This window comes from Dermochelys coriacea, chromosome 1 (genome assembly GCF_009764565.3).
Source record: "Dermochelys coriacea isolate rDerCor1 chromosome 1, rDerCor1.pri.v4, whole genome shotgun sequence".
NCBI lineage: Eukaryota > Metazoa > Chordata > Testudines > Dermochelyidae > Dermochelys > Dermochelys coriacea.
In genome coordinates this window covers 216,463,214-216,482,249 of record NC_050068.2, presented here as the reverse complement: position 1 = coordinate 216,482,249, position 19,036 = coordinate 216,463,214, and the positions used below count along the sequence as shown (strand labels likewise).

The 19,036-nt window shown below is 46.8% G+C and overlaps 2 protein-coding genes across 2 annotated transcripts in view; one reads left to right on the top strand and one right to left on the bottom strand.

Annotated features, from left to right (window-relative positions):
- The window catches only part of LOC119860485 (scavenger receptor cysteine-rich type 1 protein M130-like), a 1,081,813-nt gene that overhangs the window by 260,958 nt on the left and 801,819 nt on the right, over positions 1-19,036 (top strand). The window lies entirely within an intron of this gene.
- Positions 1-19,036, bottom strand: part of LOC119860423 (scavenger receptor cysteine-rich type 1 protein M130-like) — a 177,310-nt gene that overhangs the window by 157,114 nt on the left and 1,160 nt on the right. The gene's annotated exons all lie outside the window — the stretch shown is intronic.

Below are 19,036 nucleotides of genomic sequence, written 5' to 3'. Positions count from 1 at the left end.
CTGGGGGAGGCTGACCCTCCCCAACCCCATCCCTTCTGCCCAAGGCCCCGCCCTTTCCAGGGGCCCAGAGTCAGGCCCCTGTACCGGTAGGTGCTTAATGTTACTTTCACCCCAGCCTTGGGGTTTCCTGTAGAGACCATGATTCTTCGTGGTAGAGGCAGAGCATAGGGCTTCCTGAGTAGGCCAGGACCCTGTCTTGCAGTAGCAGGAGGTCCTGCACACTCCATGCCCATCAGTGCTATCAGCAGGAGGAGGAGGGCTCCTTGGAAACAAGTTTACTTGATTCATGGGACACAGACAATTCAAGGAACAGGCACAAGGCAAGGGAATAGCACAGGATAATGACTGGCTGGCACCACACCTACCTCCTGAGCTTCCTCAAGAGAACTGTTACAAATACTTGGATTAAGGGAAACGTCTTTAACTTTTTACCATTGAATTTTCTCCCATGCTGCCCTATCTGTATAGAGAAAACTCCCTGAGAAAATCTGTGTAACCAACACCTGATCCTCCTTTGAATCCCTCCTTGAGACTCTGCTCTGTTGTGATTCCAGAAAAACACTTGACAGTGAGTGACTAGCTTGGCAGGGGAGGTGTTGCTGTGCCTCTTCTCCTTCCTTCTGTCTCCTTATTTTTAACAAACTCTGCGCCCCAATCCTGCCATTCCCCCTCACTCTGCCCTCCCACTACTTAAACAAACAGTAATGACAAAAAGGAAATGGCACCAAAGTAGTATAAGGGACCTACTGTCAATCAAATGTTAACTCCTCCCCTTTATCCTTAAGTCCCGCCCACCTGTTACCAAAAGTCCCGCCCATGGGGTATTACTTCCGGGGTCAACCTGGACACATGACCAGAAGCCAGGTCTGTCATGTGACTCCTCTAAGAACTCCTCCCACTGCCCTCTACCCATCAGGATGGGTTTTGCCCTGGTAGGACTGCCCGAAGAGGTGATTTGACCATTCGGGGGGAGTTCCAGGGAGGGTTGACCCATCCAGAAGTGGGTCATGTGACCCCCTCTAACAACTCCTCCCACACCCCTCTACGAATCAGAATGGGTTTGAGCTGCTGGGGACCACTCCCAAGAGGATATTTGAATAATCAGGGGAGCTGTAGGGCAGGGTGACCCATCCGGAAGTGGTTCATGTGACCCCTCTAAGAACTCCCCCCACCACCTTCTACCAATTGGGATGGGTTTTGTCCACAGAGGACTACCCCGAGAACAGATTTGATCCAAATAGGGCAGGTTCTGGGGCAGAATGAACTGCCCAGAAGAGGGTCATGTGACCTCTCTAAGAACTCCTCCCACCACCCTCTGCCAATCAGAGTGCAGCACCACCACCCCATAAGTCCCAGCACTGGGCAGAAGAGGCCATCTCTTACTAAGAATGCATGTGGTAGAAATCATGGAAATGCTGAGAGGAAACATGGACTCCGTCACCACCTCCATGCAAACTTTGGACTTTGTTTTAGCGCCAAGGGCCTTCAACCAACCGCAGAGAAAGCGCTACATCAGTGACAGTTCCGAGGAGGAGGAGGGAGCAGCAAAGGGGAGCCCTTTGGCCCAGCCGTTGATGGATACCTCGAACCTGATCCCGAAACCCAGTTGCTCATGAGACACCCCGATAAGTGTGCTGGCCTCTTGTCGTCCCCCCCAACCCCCCGTGGAGGAGGAAGGTGAACGCAGCTCGGGGGCATCACAGGCAGACAAGGTGAACAGAAAAGACATGCTCAGGTAAATGAACAATTTAGAAGTAACATAAGAGGATTTGTGTGTGTGTGTGCAATGGGGTTAGGAACTGGGGTTCTGTAAATCTAAAAACAAGCACTGGGAACTTACACTTGTTTCTTTTCTGAAAATATTTCAACAGCTAGAGGATGCCTTTCTAGAGGCTCTGGAGGCCCTGAACAGTGTTGCATCAAACAGCAAAGACGAACCGGGCCCGACTTGTTTTTGCACAACACTAGTACAACTTGTTGAAGAAGACTACGAGGATGACGCCTATGAGGTGTTTAAGAGGAGGCTTGGTATGTAACTAACTGAACCAGTGCCATGTCGTGAGCGTAAAAAAGTCATGCTTTTATTGTACGCATTGCAGTTTATGCTGTCCTTAATCACTGTCTTAGGGAAAGATTTTTGAAGATTGTGAGAGCTGTGTCATAGACGTGCCAGGCCAGCAGCATCATGACTGTGTAGCCTGGACTTCAATGGATACAAACTGCAAGCTCCGGGGCGTGTGTGCTGAGCTGTGTTCGGAAAGCTTCTTAAACACTGTTATTGCCATAGGTGATGCTATGCAATGTCTGTGCTTAACTCAAGAATATTTAGTGCAAGAGATGACCTTGATAAATGCCGTGCAATTCAGTGGAGACCCTGAGGTGTTTTAAAGAAAATGATCAACTGGAAGATGCCTGCTTATAGCATTATATTGACCATCTGGTCCGCACAAAAAGTTACAGAACCCTGCTTAAGAAATCTAAAAGGATTAAGTTAGAGAATGGTGAGGGGACAAACATGTGATATAAAACTTGGTTGCTGTAAATAAAAACAAATCTATTGAAAAGGGCTTTGTAGCTATCTGTGTTTCTGTTAGAAGGTCTCTGTGGCCCTTGAGTGAGCTAATATTTTTAATGGACCATCTTGGTTTGTTTTCAAGGAGCTGATGTCTTTTAAATAAAAAAAATAGTTTGTGAGAACCTAGCTCTTGTGTCTTTGTGTAAAAGAGACCCATTTACAGCAAAAAACTTAAATGTATGTTGTAGAATCTTGTGGAGGGGGACACACTCTAAAAATGTGTTTACTTTTGTAGGAGCAGCAGTGATCTGTATGCTCTATATGACTATGCTATGTATAACCTGTATGCTCAAAAGGTCTCTCACACTCCACCCCCCCCCCAGCCCCTTTGTCTTCTCTCGCTCTTTGAATACCTGTGAAGTGGCTTCCCCACTCCCCGTCCCTCCTGGAAGGCTTGTGGGATGAATGGGCTGGTTGAACAGCTGGAAGATCAGAAGAGCTCCCAGGTAGACAAGGTGTCTGGGACTCCAATGAGGCAACGATCACACACCCAATGCATGGACACTGGCTTGGGTGGAGTGTGACCAACCAGATGCAGCCAAGTCATCTCTAGCTGCAGGCCATGAGGAGCAGTCCTTCAGACGGGAAGGAGCCATGTGCTCAGGAGTGCACTCACAAGCTTGGACCTCCAGTGAAAGCCCTTCTCCCAGACCGCCTAGCCAATGGTTCCCCACGTTGCATTCCATCATGCCTCAGGAAGACTTACCTTCATCGCACCGTCCATCGCTGCACTGTGGTACACTTACCTTGAAGGATCCTGACATCTCCAGTGCCATGCCTGTCCTGGGAGTGTGAGTATGTGAGTGTGAGTGTGACACCCCATATCCCATCCCTTCTTTTGAGCTTAGCTATCAGAATAATAAATGTGCTTCCATCTGCCAAACTCTGGTGGGTCATTCGTCCTCCCTAAGCTTACTACCTGGCCCAATTCTGGATAACATTTACAATTAAAAAAAACAGGGATGGTCAGATGTGTATTTGAGCACAATAGAGCTGACTCACCCTGTTGAACTGAATGGTTTTAACCACTCCCCTGCTGAATAGCCAGGGTGACTGAGATTATCCACTCTTGTTGCCATCAGGGTTAATCATATTAGTGATCAGTAATTAAATTTAATGGGTGTACACCCACAGTAAGGGAGGTTGTGTGGGTGAGGATGGTGAGCTCTGATTAATATGAAATGAAATAAAACCTCAGGAGTTCGCAGATACTATTAGACAGTTTAAATATATCACCAGGAGTTGGTAGAACATTATTTGGTAGTTTAAATATATCCCAGGAGTTAGTTGAACGCTATGGGTCACTCTTTCTAGCAACTCAAAGTCATTAAAATCATATATTCACAAAAATAAACAAGGGTCTAACCCAAAACTGAAATGTGTCAAGGGTTCACAAACCTCCACTATCCTTTAGAATAAGCATGTGCTCTAAAGACAATCAAACATTTAAAAGCTCTCGGTATTTGTAGGGTGCTTACTATGGTTGTGAAACACCCATTTTATTTCAAAAAACAACCCTCAAACTTTAAGCATGAAAGAAACATGTTTAAAAAACAAAAAAACAAGCCCTAAGACATTCATTGATATCTGCAAGGGGCCCCAACTTGGGAATTGGGTACAGTAACATTAAGGATTGTTCGCAAAAAGAAAAGGAGGACTAACACGGCTGCTACTCTGAAACCTGTCATTAAGGATTGTTGTATATGGTGATTTATGTTTTTTTTTTCCATTGAAACATAAAAATGTATTTTAACTAAAAGAAAAAAAATAGCCAAAAGTGGCCCAGTGGTTCAGACAACTTAATTCCCCCACTCCAGATCACAAAAGAGAATGTTAGTGGCGGGGGGCCTAAAGTCCTTAAGTATCTATTAATTCAGAGTTGTGATCAAATCAACCTGCTAACTACAGACTTTTGAAGTGTGTTTGAAACCAAGAGTTAGGATGGTATAAAAACCTGGAGACTGTCCTCTTTCAACAGAAACTATCTTGATTGACTTGCTGCTGGACTGCAAGAGGAGGTATGCTCCCTGTTTTTAACTCTGAAAATATATATTACATGTAAGCAGAATCAGAATGAGCTCTAACCTGACATCTGGTGGTGAGTTGTGGAAAAGGACTTCAGGGGCTGATCTCGTTTGCATGGGCACAGCCACCCTGCCTAGCACGATGGACTGCCTGCCCAAATGGTCACTTTGGCTGCTTTGGGACCCCCAGTCTCTTTGTTATTGGGGCAGGAGTAATAGAGGGTTGTTATTCTGGTTATCTGAATCAAGAACAGTAGAACTCTACTTGGCATTTTATGATGGAGGGACTCACCCTCAACTAAGCTGTACTCGTTAGGCAAGGGACATGGGTTCCAAAACCCAGAGAATTGAGAGAGGTTGGGGGATAGGTAGGTATGTCTGATAGTGTGGGCTCCTTTTGAGATCCCTAAACACGACTCTGATCCCCTCCTTCTCCCCACTGTGTAATAACAGAGTTAATTTTAACACCATTAGGAGTCTTGTTACATGCTGCAGAGCTGAAACCACTGATACCTAGGTCTAAGCTTTAGACCTATTTTGGGCTAGTGGTGCACCAGCACTGAGGCTCCCCTACTACTAGCTAAACTCACTAAGAGCTGAAGTTACTAGGAGCTGAGATCACTGAGAGCTGTGTTAAGCGGGGGACTGAAGGCAAGTTGGAACGTGGCTAGCAGCATGGTTAGTGGATAGCAGGGCTGCTGGTGGAGAGGCGTGGAAAACAGGATGGCTGGCGGAGAGGCACACAGAGCAGAGTGGACAGCAGGATGGCTGGCGGAGAGGAGCGCAAAGCGGGTAGCAGGGCAGCTGATGGAGAGTAGCAAACAGCAGCAGAGAGGTGCAGCTGGTGGTGAAGACTGCAGCCAGACCCCATGGAGAGGTGTGGCACTTGGCCATTGACCCGAGCAGCGGAGCATGTAAGATGCCCCCCATACCTCCCTCCACTTCCAACCAGGCTGGGAGGTAACTCTGCAGATGAACTTCTGAATTCTGGAGGCTGCACTGACCAAGGACAGAAACTATGGGTGGGATGACTTTGGGTTGCTGGACTTAAGACCCTGAGGGGAAAAGGACACTGCCAGACTTACCTGGGGGTGGGTCTTTTGCTCATGTTTTGTGTTATGAATCCTGTTTGTGGTGTTTCCCCAACATAATGCCACATTGTTTCCCTCCTTTATTAAAAGGCTTTTGCTACATTCAGACTCTGTGCTTGCGAGAGGGAAAATATTGCCTCTTAGAGGCGCACCGGGTGGGTGGTATGTAATTGTCCCAAGTCCCTGGGTGGGGGCTCAAGATGGTTTTGCATCATGTTATTGAAACAGAACCCCTAGATACTGAACCTGGCCCTTGTTGCTGCCAGATCTGACGGGCAGAAGGGTTACATATATAATGTCACTCTTTGGCCATGTTGTCCTTACTAAATAATGGTACCTATCTTAATTGCAGTGTGATCTGTTTAGCATAGAACCAGTAACTTTAAGCTGCATTTCACCACCAGGCCAAGGTGGTAAAAGCCAAAAACTATTTTTAACTATAGTTATGCTTAATACTGTTAAATTAAAAAACTTCAGCTACTACAAAGATTGTATAGGAGGTTGATGCATTTAGGGAATAATACTAACTAAAATTTTTGCTAGTTCTTTAACCCAAAGGCCCAAAAACACATGGGGGAAAACAGAACAACCATGTGCTAGCAACCCTTTATCCTGTGGTAGAAGGTAATGTTGTGCAATTGGCTTTTAAATGCAGGTGGGTTTATTGAAAAGTATTTTGTTGCAAACTGTTGGATTTAAACTGCTGGGGTTTTATGGCCGCAAGCTGATGGTATGGGGTGTTTCATAGAATCATAGAATCATAGAATATCAGGGTTGGAAGGGACCCCAGAAGGTCATCTAGTCCAACCCCCTGCTCAAAGCAGGACCAAGTCCCAGTAAATCATCCCAGCCAGGGCTTTGTCAAGCCTGACCTTATAAACCTCTAAGGAAGGAGATTCTACCACCTCCCTAGGTAACGCATTCCAGTGTTTCACCACCCTCTTAGTGAAAAAGTTTTTCCTAATATCCAATCTAAACCTCCCCCATTGCAACTTGAGACCATTACTCCTCGTTCTGTCATCTGCTACCATTGAGAACAGTCTAGAGCCATCCTCTTTGAAACCCCCTTTCAGGTAGTTGAAAGCAGCAATCAAATCCCCCCTCATTCTTCTCTTCTGCAGACTAAACAATCCCAGCTCCCTCAGCCTCTCCTCATAAGTCATGTGCTCTAGACCCCTAATCATTTTCGTTGCCCTTCGTTGTACTCTTTCCAATTTATCCACATCCTTCCTGTAGTGTGGGGCCCAAAACTGGACACAGTACTCCAGATGAGGCCTCACCAGTGTCGAATAGAGGGGAACGATCACGTCCCTCGATCTGCTCGCTATGCCCCTACTTATACATCCCAAAATGCCATTGGCCTTCTTGGCAACAAGGGCACACTGCTGACTCATATCCAGCTTCTCGTCCACTGTCACCCCTAGGTCCTTTTCCGCAGAACTGCTGCCGAGCCATTCGGTCCCTAGTCTGTAGCGGTGCATTGGATTCTTCCATCCTAAGTGCAGGACCCTGCACTTATCCTTATTGAACCTCATTAGATTTCTTTTGGCCCAATCCTCCAATTTGTCTAGGTCCTTCTGTATCCTATCCCTCCCCTCCAGCGTATCTACCACTCCTCCCAGTTTAGTATCATCCGCAAATTTGCTGAGAGTGCAATCCACACCATCCTCCAGATCATTTATGAAGATATTGAACAAAACGGGCCCCAGGACCGACCCCTGGGGCACTCCACTTGACACCGGCTGCCAACTAGACATGGAGCCATTGATCACTACCCGTTGAGCCCGACAATCTAGCCAGCTTTCTACCCACCTTATAGTGCATTCATCCAGCCCATACTTCCTTAACTTGCTGACAAGAATGCTGTGGGAGACCGTGTCAAAAGCTTTGCTAAAGTCAAGAAACAATACATCCACTGCTTTCCCTTCATCCACAGAACCAGTAATCTCATCATAAAAGGCGATTAGATTAGTCAGGCATGACCTTCCCTTGGTGAATCCATGCTGACTGTTCCTGATCACTTTCCTCTCCTCTAAGTGCTTCAGGATTGATTCTTTGAGGACCTGCTCCATGATTTTTCCAGGGACTGAGGTGAGGCTGACCGGCCTGTAGTTCCCAGGATCCTCCTTCTTCCCTTTTTTAAAGATGGGCACTACATTAGCCTTTTTCCAGTCATCCGGGACTTCCCCCGTTCGCCACGAGTTTTCAAAGATAATGGCCAAGGGCTCTGCAATCACAGCCGCCAATTCCTTCAGCACTCTCGGATGCAATTCGTCCGGCCCCATGGACTTGTGCACGTCCAGCTTTTCTAAATAGTCCCTAACCACCTCTATCTCTACAGAGGGCTGGCCATCTCTTCCCCATTTTGTGTTGCCCAGCACAGCAGTCTGGGAGCTGACCTTGTTAGTGAAAACAGAGGCAAAAAAAGCATTGAGTACATTAGCTTTTTCCACATCCTCTGTCACTAGCTTGCCTCCCTCATTCAGTAAGGGGCCCACACTTTCCTTGGCTTTCTTCTTGTTGCCAACATACCTGAAGAACCCTTCTTGTTACTCTTGACATCTCTTGCTAGCTGCAGCTCCAGGTGCGATTTGGCCCTCCTGATATCTTTCCTACATGCCCGAGCAATATTTTTATACTCTTCCCTGGTCATATGTCCAACCTTCCACTTCTTGTAAGCTTCTTTTTTATGTTTAAGATCCGCTAGGATTTCACCATTAAGCCAAGCTGGTCGCCTGCCATATTTACTATTCTTTCGACTCATCGGGATGGTTTGTCCCTGTAACCTCAACAGGGATTCCTTGAAATACAGCCAGCTCTCCTGGACTCCCTTCCCTTTCATGTTAGTCCCCCAGGGGATCCTGGCCATCTGTTCCCTGAGGGAGTCAAAGTCTGCTTTCCTGAAGTCCAGGGTCCGTATCCTGCTGCTTACCTTTCTTCCCTGCGTCAGGATCCTGAACTCAACCAACTCATGGTCACTGCCTCCCAGATTCCCATCCACTTTTGCTTCCCCCACTAATTCTACCCGGTTTGTGAGCAGCAGGTCAAGAAAAGCGCTCCCCCTAGTTGGCTCCCCTAGCACTTGCACCAGGAAATTGTCCCCTACGCTTTCCAAAAACTTCCTGGATTGTCTATGCACCGCTGTATTGCTCTCCCAGCAGATATCAGGAAAATTAAAGTCACCCATGAGAATCAGGGCATGCGATCTAGTAGCTTCCGTGAGTTGCCGGAAGAAAGCCTCATCCACCTCATCCCCCTGGTCCGGTGGTCTATAGCAGACTCCCACCATGACATCACTCTTGTTGCACACACTTCTAAACTTAATCCAGAGACACTCAGGTTTTTCCACAGTTTCATACCGGAGCTCTGAGCAGTCATACTGCTCCCTTACATACAGTGCTACTCCCCCACCTTTTCTGCCCTGCCTGTCCTTCCTGAACAGTTTATAACCATCCATGACTGTACTCCAGTCATGTGAGTTATCCCACCAAGTCTCTGTTATTCCAATCACGTCATAATTCCTTGACATCACCAGGACCTCCAGTTCTCCCTGCTTGTTTCCAAGGCTTTGTGCATTTGTATATAAGCACTTGAGATAACCTGTTGATCGCCCCTCATTCCCAGTATGAGGCAGGAGCCCTCCCCTCTCAGACATTCCTGCCTGTGCTTCCTCCCGGTATCCCGCTTTCCCACTTACCTCAGGGCTTTGGTCTCCTTCCCCCGGTGAACCTAGTTTAAAGCCCTCCTCACTAGGTTAGCCAGCCTGCTGGCAAAGATGTTCTTCCCTCTCTTCGTAAGATGGAGCCCATCTCTGCCCAGCACTCCTCCTTCATGGAACACCATCCCATGGTCAAAGAATCCAAAGCCTTCTCTCCAACACCACCTGCGTAGCCATTCGTTGACCTCCACGATTCGACGGTCCCTACCCAGGCCTTTTCCTTCCACGGGGAGGATGGACGAGAACACCACTTGCGCCTCCAACTCCTTTATCCTTCTTCCCAGAGCCACGTAGTCCGCAGTGATCCGCTCAAGGTCATTCTTGGCAGTGTCATTGGTGCCCACGTGGAGAAGCAGGAAGGGGTAGCGATCCGAGGGCTTGATGAGTCTCGGCAGTCTCTCCGTCACATCACGAATCTTAGCCCCTGGCAAGCAGCAGACTTCTCGGTTTTCCCGGTCAGGGCGGCAGATAGATGACTCAGTCCCCCGGAGGAGAGAGTCCCCGACCACCACCACCCACCTTCTCCTCTTGGGAGTGGTGGTCGTGGAACCCCCAACCTCAGGACATCGCATCTCATGCCTCCCAACCAGCGGGGTCTCCTTCTGCTTTCTCCCCCCAGACATATCATCTGGTCCACTCTCCGCATTGGTACCTGTGGAGAGAACATGAAAGCGGTTAGTTACCTGTGTCTGTGTTACTGGAACCCGGACATTCCGCTTACCTCTTCTGGAGGTCACATGTTGCCAAGCTTCTTCACTGGCCTCTTGGCTCCTCTGTGCAACCTGCTCTATATCTTTAGAGCTTTGTGCCCCTAGAAGGCTATCCTGAGTTTGGTCCAGAAAATCCTCAGTCTCTCGTATACAACGCAGGGTCGTTACCTGTTGCTCCAGACCTTCAATCTTCTCTTCCAATATGGAGACCAGCTTGCACTTTGTACAGACAAAGTCGCTTCTGTCCTGTGGAAGAAAGACAAACATGGCACATCCAGTGCAGGTCACAATAGCTGAACCCCCCCCTTCCATATCACCTACCTACTATGAGCTTCCTCAGAGACGTTGGCAAGATGTAAGCCTCACTGGGCTCACTCCAGGCGAACTCCCAGGCAAACTCCTGCTGTGAGCTGCTCTCCTGTCCCCGCTGCTCCGCTGGTTCGCTGCCGCTCCGCTGGTTCGCGAGGCTCTGGCTATTTTCAAACAGCCAGGCTTCCCTGACGCAAACACACAGACACCCTAATGCCCGCCCCCTGCAGGCTAGCAGCCAATCAGACACTCGCTCAGGCTCCCTCCCAGCAAACACACGCTCGGATACTTCCTCAGCAAGCAAACACACACACTCGGATACTTACCACTCCCAGGCAAACTCCTGCTGTGAGCTGCTCTGCTGTCCCCGCTGCTCCGCTGGTTCGCTGCCGCTCAGCTGGTTCGCGAGGCTCAGACTAACAGAGTGTTTTTCTGTGCAAAACGGTTTTTAAAAGTTGTTTTTTAAAAGGAGCTTGGTTTTTATTCTGCAAAAAAATGATTTTTTTTAAATGGGATTGTTTGTCATCTTAAAAGCGTTGGCTTAAATTTTAAATTGTTAGTGATTCAGGGGCCTAAGCTAGAGATAAGTGTGGGTGTTTAAAAAGGTATTTGGTTTAGTGTTTTAAACTGCTGGTGTGTGTGTGTGTATCTGCGTTTGTGCAAAATGTAGTTCGTTTTTTTTTTTTAAGTATATGGCTGCAAAGTATTGGTTTGGTGTGTTTCAAACTAACAGGAGTTTCTGTGCAAAATGTGTTTTAAAATGGATGTTAAAAATTGGTTTTTAAAGCAGTTTGGTTTTTATTCTGCAAAATGAGATGTTTTTAAAAATGTTTGTAGGTTCTTTTGTTTTTTTTAAAGTGGTAGAAATAAACTCAAAACCTGTGTTTGTTGTACAGCCTGAAACGCATTATTTTGTTTTAAAGCTATGACTTTTTAAAAAGAAAAACACCATAATAAGTATTTTATTTTTTAAGTTTACAAGACAGTTTCATGTGTTTTATAATAATAATTTTGTCTGCTCCATGGTACGGTGAAAACATGAGAGATCCTTAGACCAGAGGGTAAACAACTCAAAAGGAAAAGGAAAGAAACAGCTGAAAAGGAAAATTCACCAGCATAGTGACTGATGGATGGATGAAGCCCGGTAAATATATTTTGCTTATTGGTTTGGTTGTTTTATGAGGTTGTGTAATTTCAGTAAATACATAGGTCTGGGTGAGAAAGACCGTAAAGTTAAGTTTTGTAAAATGTTTTTTCCCCCTAATCAGGCATGTGCAGCTCTCCCGACAATGCTGTAGTCTGAGCTAGAGGGACACCTCCACCAGAACCACCAAAGAACCAAGAATCTGCTTTGAGACTTTGAACAACACCAACACAAAACAGCACAAGAGTACAGATGAAGCATCAGGGCAGTTCAAACTTCATATACGTAAAAAGCCAAGGACAAAACAAAAGACTTTGGTAAAAACCAATCACGCAAACACAACTCCAGTTCCTCAGTGGCCACCACCACACCAAGCCCTGAGAAAACTGTGAGCAAAAACGCCCACATTCACAAATATGGAGCATGTGCTCTAGGGGTTGTGAATAAAAAACCAACGACTGACAAACCATTCTCCCAACACCATAAGATCATCACAGCTCCCCCATATTCTAGTATCTGGGAAAAGTCTGATGCTTCATTCAGAAAACTGATGGATGCTGTATCCTCGGGGGTTCTAAAAGAAGAGAGGGCAGGAAACTACTTCAAAAATCCAAAAGCTCTTGTCGGTGACTTTTTAAAAAATACTTCAATTTTTCCAAAGGGTGGTTTTGAGCAGGCCTGACTATTCATGGAAAGGGACTTGGGTAAAAGGGGCACCCTCAAGGGTACACATCAGCTAAGGTGTAAACAAAAGGGGGGCAGCGCTTGGGGGATAACAGATGGCTGCCAAAAAGTTCCAGGTCAGGGTCACTGTAAAAATTTTAAAAAGGGTAAAGAGGTAATGAGGAAAAAAACAAAACAAAGAGATGCCCCCTACTGGAAGCTCTCAGACTGGCTTGTCTGAAAATGGGGAGGTGGAATCTGACCTGTGGGGTGGTGGTGACTCTCACACAGAGTCTGATTTAGGAAATTCCCCAGAAGGCTCTCTAGATAAGTCCCCGTCTACTCCTGATGACTCTCATTGAGGCCTCTGGGAATCTGACTGTCCAATAGCATGTGATGTAGAAGATGCCACTGATGGTCCCATAGAGGAACCCCCGCAGTAACCCTGAAAATGCAAAGGTATATAGGGAGTCAGTGAGAAGTTGGCAACATCAATGACCTAGATTTGGGGGGGGTTCGGTGTATTGTGAGGAATTTCATTCTGTCTATCTTCAGCGAATAAATTCAGCTCAGCAAATTGTTGAAGCCATACACAGGGGGATACAGTTAGTTCTCAATGAAGTTAATGGTAGGGTAGGCCCGGATGAGTATGTTCAGTTATGTTTAGAGCCGTAATTTAACTAACCCTTTGTTTTCAGTAAGAACAAGGGATGAGCTGTCTGCTGAGGATTTCTTCAATCAGCTCTCAAAGCTGCTACAGAGCAATAGAGAGTTGCATGTCGATGGGACGTTGCACCTCGTTGTGACAGTTGTAAAAAACGGGTGGGGGTGGTCGTAGAGTTTTAAATTTTATCCTCACTAGTCAAATCGTCCATAAAAAGAGACAATGTTTAGTAGACCAGATTTATACCAGTACGAACCTGTGTTTTGCGGGCGGGCTCGTGGCCGTCATGTCCGACCGTAAACCTACGGACGCGGAATTGTTAGTGGGGGCAAGAAAGTTGCATGAGAAAGTGGGGTGGTCAGATCAAAAAAAGGTTCTGCTCAGTGATGTAGCAACGTTTGAACAGCATTTAGGAGTCAACACACAAGTGGTACTTTGTGCGGTGAAAGGCAGACGGGGCTTTTTTAAACCGGGGGGCCCGGTGTACCCCAAGACTTTTTTGATCCTGTTGTACAATGAGCATTACTATGGGATTCTGGATGTGAAAAAGTTGTTTGGTGTGAAAAATTGTGAGTTTTGCCATACTCTTGCAGGTATCGTTGCCGCCTCTGCTTGAGCGTAACGTGCTCGGAGAGCGTTGGCCTGCAGCTGAGGTGTCCTACCTGTCGACTGTATTGTCAGTCCAAGGAGTGTTTAGACAGACACGTTGACTGTGCATCGAAAAAACAAGTCGAATGCCTGTCTAAAACTTTGTGTGATAAGTGTCAGTCTTACGTGGACAAGCGGTACAGGTGTAAAGGGAGGCGCTGTAAGCAGTGTCAGGGTTTGATCACTGGTGATGTACACAGCCACCTCTGTTTTATGGATCACATTAGAAAGCCCAAATCCTCAGAAAAGTATATTTTTTACGATTTTGAATGCAAGCAGGAGACGGAGTTGCACGTGCCCAATTAGATTTTGGCTATGTCCCTAAATCTGGAAAAATCCTGGGAATTTAAGGGCTATGAGTGTCTTTCTATCTTTGTTAAGACCTTTATTGGCAAAGAGTTCTGGTACTACATGTTCCTAGCTTACAGTCCAAAGGTTACAATGTGTACTTTGTCATTAGTTACTGAAAGAAAAGATGTGCATAGAATCGATCACTCAGGGTAGTAAACTAATGTGTGTGGAAGTTAAGGTCCTGGGAATTGGTTTTATAGACTCTTTAAACTTGTTGCCCATGAAGCTTAGCAAGGTCTCGCACGCAAAGGGGTTTGAATGGTGCAAAGGGTATTTTCCACATTTTTTTAACATTTTAGAAAATCAAAATTATGTGGGGTCTATGCCCGGTGTGGAGCACTATGGTGTAGAAAGCATGACGCCCAGGGAGAAAGCAGAGTTTCTTGACTCGTATCGGGACCACAGATATGAGACGTTTGACTTGCAGAAAGAGCTCGCATATTACTGTGAGCAGGAGGTCAAAATTTTGAGACAAGCCTGTATCCTATACAGAAAAGAGATTATGAAAATGTCGGAGCTGGGAGATGTAGTAGAGAGAGACCCTAGTAAATTCACTGAGATAAAATTGTATAGATCCTTTCTGGTCCATAATGCTGGCATCCGTCTGCATGGCTATGTACAGGTTTATGTTTTTGGAGCCTAACATGGTAGCTCTTCTCCCTCCAGACAACTACCACAGGCAGAAAAAGAGATATTTGACCCCATCTATTCAGTAGCTGTTGTATACATCTCACAAAGAAAATATACAGATATGGCATCCTTTCAGGGTGGGGAACTTTACAGGCAGGCCCCCTACTTTTTAGACGGTTACACCAATGTTGATGGGGTGCACACAGCCTTTGAGTTTAATAGGTGTTTTTTTCCACAGCTGTGTCACCTGTTATTGTGAAAAAGCACAGAATCCTATGATGGGGACAACTTTTGGGTTTCTTTACTACAAGACACAGCTCAAGACAGACTATCTGAAAATATTTGGTTTTGTAGTGAGGACTCTCTGGGAGCACGAGTGGGAGGTGATGAAAGAAACAGACAGGGAGCTTGCAGGTCTTTAAACCGAGCCCAGTTGCCCCAACTTCTCATACCTAGGGATTCTCTTTTTGAGGGGAGGACAAACACTATCCACCTGTATTACAAACCTAACCCTGGGGAAGAAATCCACTATTATGATTTTACCAGCCTGTACTCTTTCGTAAACAAAACCAAAGAATACCCTATCGGACACCCCAATATAGTTTATGACAAATTTGGACCCCTTGCAAATTATTTTGGAATTGAAAAAGTTAAAGTGTATCCCCAGCAAGGCCTCTTTTTCCTGTTGTTACCTGTCAGAGTGGGTGGCAAGCTTAAGTTCCCGCTATGCCGAATCTGTGTGGAAACCGAGCAGCAGGAGACATGCACCCACACAGATGAGGGGAGGGCCATCCTGGGGACTTGGTGCATGGTGCAATTGAACATGGCCGTAGTGAAGAGGTACGCGGTGTCTAAAATCTATTAAATCTGGCATTTTAATGAAAAATCTGACCAACTCTTTTCAGAGTACATAAAATTACACCTCCACCAGAAACAAGAGGCTTCAGAGTATCCCAGCTAGTGCACAGACGAAGAAAAACAAAATAAGTACGTTAACGATTTCTATGAGAAAGAAAGCATGCGTTTATGCCAACACGAGATCAGGCTGAACCAGTGATGAGCTGCCAAAATCTTAACAACTGGTTCCCTCCTTACCCCACGAGAGGGTCGTTGCTGACCCCCTCCCCCCGGGACTCCTGCCCCATCCAACCCCCTGCGTTCCTTGACAGCCCCCCAGGATCCCTGCCCCATCCACCCCCCTCCCCTTTCCCCTGACTGCCCCCAGAACTGGGCAGGAGGGTCTCGTGGGCCACCGTAGTGGGTGTCTACCCCACCCCTAAGAGCCAGAGGGACCTGCTGGGGGGCGAGGTGGAGAGTCCCAGCGGTACGTACTTGGGGCAGCTCCCAGGAAGCATCCGGCAGGTCCCTCTGGCTCTTAGGGGTGGGGGAGCTTAACTGCGGGGGAGCAGGGGGAGTGGCCACTCCTCCCACTGATCACATCAAAAGTGGCACCTTAGGCACCGACTCCGTGGGTGCTCCAGGGCTGGAGCACCCACGGGGAAAATTTGGTGGGTGAGGAGCACCCACCGGCAGCTCCCCGCCCTGCGCCCGGCCCCAGCTCACCTCTGCTCTGCCTCTGCCTCCTCCTCTGAACGCCCCGCCCTGCTCTGCTTCTCCACCCCCTTCCCCCCGGCTTCCCGCAAATCAGCTGTTCGGCGGGAAGCCTCGGGGGGCGGAGAAGCAGGTGGCAGCTTCCTGCTCAGGCCGAGGGTGGCGGAGGTGAGCTGGGGCGGGGAGCGGTTCCCCTGCACTCCCCCCCGGGTTACCTGCTGCGGCGCAGGCGGCCCTCCTCACGCCCTCCTGCCCCAGCTCACCTCCATCAACCTCGGCCTGAGCGGGAAGACGCGGCCTGCTTCTCAGCCTGCCCCGGCTTCCCGTGTGAACAGCTGATTCGTGGAAAGCCAGGAGGGGGCATGGAGAAGCAGGGGGGGCAGCCATGTTCAGGGGAGGAGGCGGAGGCAGAGCGGAGGTGAGCTGGGGCTGAGGGTGGGGCAGGGAGCTGCCGGTGGATGCTCTGCACCCACCAAATATTCCCTTTGGGTTCTCCAGCCCTGGAACACCCATGGAGTTGGCGCCTAAAGCACCACTTTTGGCTGGTTAAATTTAGAAGCCCTTTTAGAACTGGTTGTCCCTCCCGGAACAACCAGTTCTACAAGGGCTTCTAAATTTAACAACCGGTTCCAGCTTACCACTGGGTTGAACCCCAGTAAACACCAAATCACTAAACTGTATTTAAATTCTCTGTGGGGTAAATTTGGCTAAAGAACAAACCTACCCAATACCAGCATCATGAGATACCCCTACTGGTTCTCCTACTGGTTTTTGAATGTTATTATTCCTGATATCAGATTTGTGTACATCAGGAATAATAATGTCACCTACAGCCCCCAACTAAAACCTCTCCAGCACATCATCAAGGATCTACAACCTATCCTGAAGGACGATCCCTCACTCTCACAGACCTTGGGAGACATGCCAGTCCTCGCTTTCCAACCTGAAGTAAATACTCACCGGCAACTACATACCACACAAGAAAAACACCAACCCAGGAACCAAACCTGCAACAAACCCCGGTACCAACTCTGTCCGCATATCTGTTCAAGGGACACCACTATAGGACCTAACCACATCAGCCACACCAGCAGGGGCTCGTTCACCTGCACATCTACCAATGTGATATATGCCATCATGTGCCAGCAATGCCCCTCTGCCATGTACATTGGCCAAACCAGACAGTCTCTATGCAAAAGAATAAATGGACACAAATCTGACATCAGGAATTATAACACTCAAAAACCAGTAGGAGAACACTTCAATCTCCCTGGTCACTCAATAACAGATCTAAAAGTGGCAATTCTTCAACAAAAAAACTTCAAAAACAGACTCCAATGTGAAACTGCAGAACTAGAATTAATTTGCAAACTGGACACCATCAAATTAGGCCTGAAAAAAGACTGGGAGTGGATGGCTCATTACAAAACCTAATTTCTCCCATACTAATTTCCCCCCTACTGTTACTCACACCTTCTTGTCAACTGTTTGAAATGGGCCACTCTCATTACCACTACAAAAGTGATTTTTCCTCCCTTGGTATCCTACTATTAATTGAATTGTCTCATTAGACTGACCTACCACTTGATATGGCAACTCCCATCTTTTCATGTGCTGTGCATTTATACCTGTTACTGTATTTTCCACTCCATGCATCTGATGAAGTGGGTTCTAGCCCACAAAAGCTTATGCCCAAATACATTTGTTAGTCTCTAAGGTGCCACAAGGACTCCTCGTTGTTTTTGCTAATACAGACTAACATGGCTACCACTCTGAAATCTGTAAGGTAAAAAGCTTATCTCTGTCTCCAACAGAAGTGGGTCCAATAAAAGATATTACCCACCTTGTCTCTCTAATATCCTGGGAACAACCCAGCTACAACAACACTGCATATAAGAGGACAACTGTCACTTTTTGGAAAGTTTTATAATATTCAGTCAGGACAGCATCTCTCAAAAATCGCTTGGTGCAGAAACATCACAGTTCCCGTATGTGTTTGTTCTCAGTGATATCTAGTACACAGGGCAGTTTGTAGATAGCTGACTTATTATTTCTGGAATAATTCTGAATGGGCCCAATCCTGAGTCCTTTATTCTGTTTCTACTCAGTCTGTACAAAGCAAACTCACATTACAGTCACTAGCTGATTGCCTGAGTAAGGAACCCTGGGTTTGACCTATGAGCTGGCCCTGCACCTCTATCCAGGGAACATGGGGCTTAGCGACAGGAATGGACATAACTATAAGGGCCATGGAAAGATTCATCCTCCTCTCCAGCCTTCATCGCAGGGGTGGGGAACAACCCTCCCTTTATTCCCACCACAAATATGCAGCTCCAGCTGAGATGCAGGCACAGTTTTACAGAAAGGTGCACAGAAGGGAATTCTGCTCTGATACCCCTTGGATCTTGTGCAGCTCCCTCCTCCTGCTGAGGTTCAGACGAGCGGGACTCCCTGTTGGGCACTTGCTAGGTGTGCTGCACAAGACATTGCAGTTCTTATTACCAGAAAATGGGGAATTTACATCTGCAAGAGAAAATATATTTTAAGTCTGTAGAGATTCAAAGTTCTGGCAATGAAGAGCCTTTTTACTAAGTTCTTTTCTCCTATCTTTTTTATTTATTTTTAAATACTAAAAAAGCACATAAAACATCCTCTGCTTCTGCCCCTCCCCCCATGTTAAGAGAATTTCAAGGTTTGTCATTGAAACACTCAAAATCCAGGAAAGGGCTAAGATTAAACACAACCCTTGGCTCCCATTGCCAACAGGAGCTGCTAAAACTTTTGGAACTATAGTAAAATATTCTCTCTTTCTTGTGCCATATTCAGAGGAAGATATTACTCCTACCAAATATTAAGAAGAGAAGAATTTAAAAAAACTCATAATGGGCTCATAAGGTTAACTATTGAGTCACAACAAATGTCTCCATAATATGATATTCTCTAGGTCAGATCTACAGG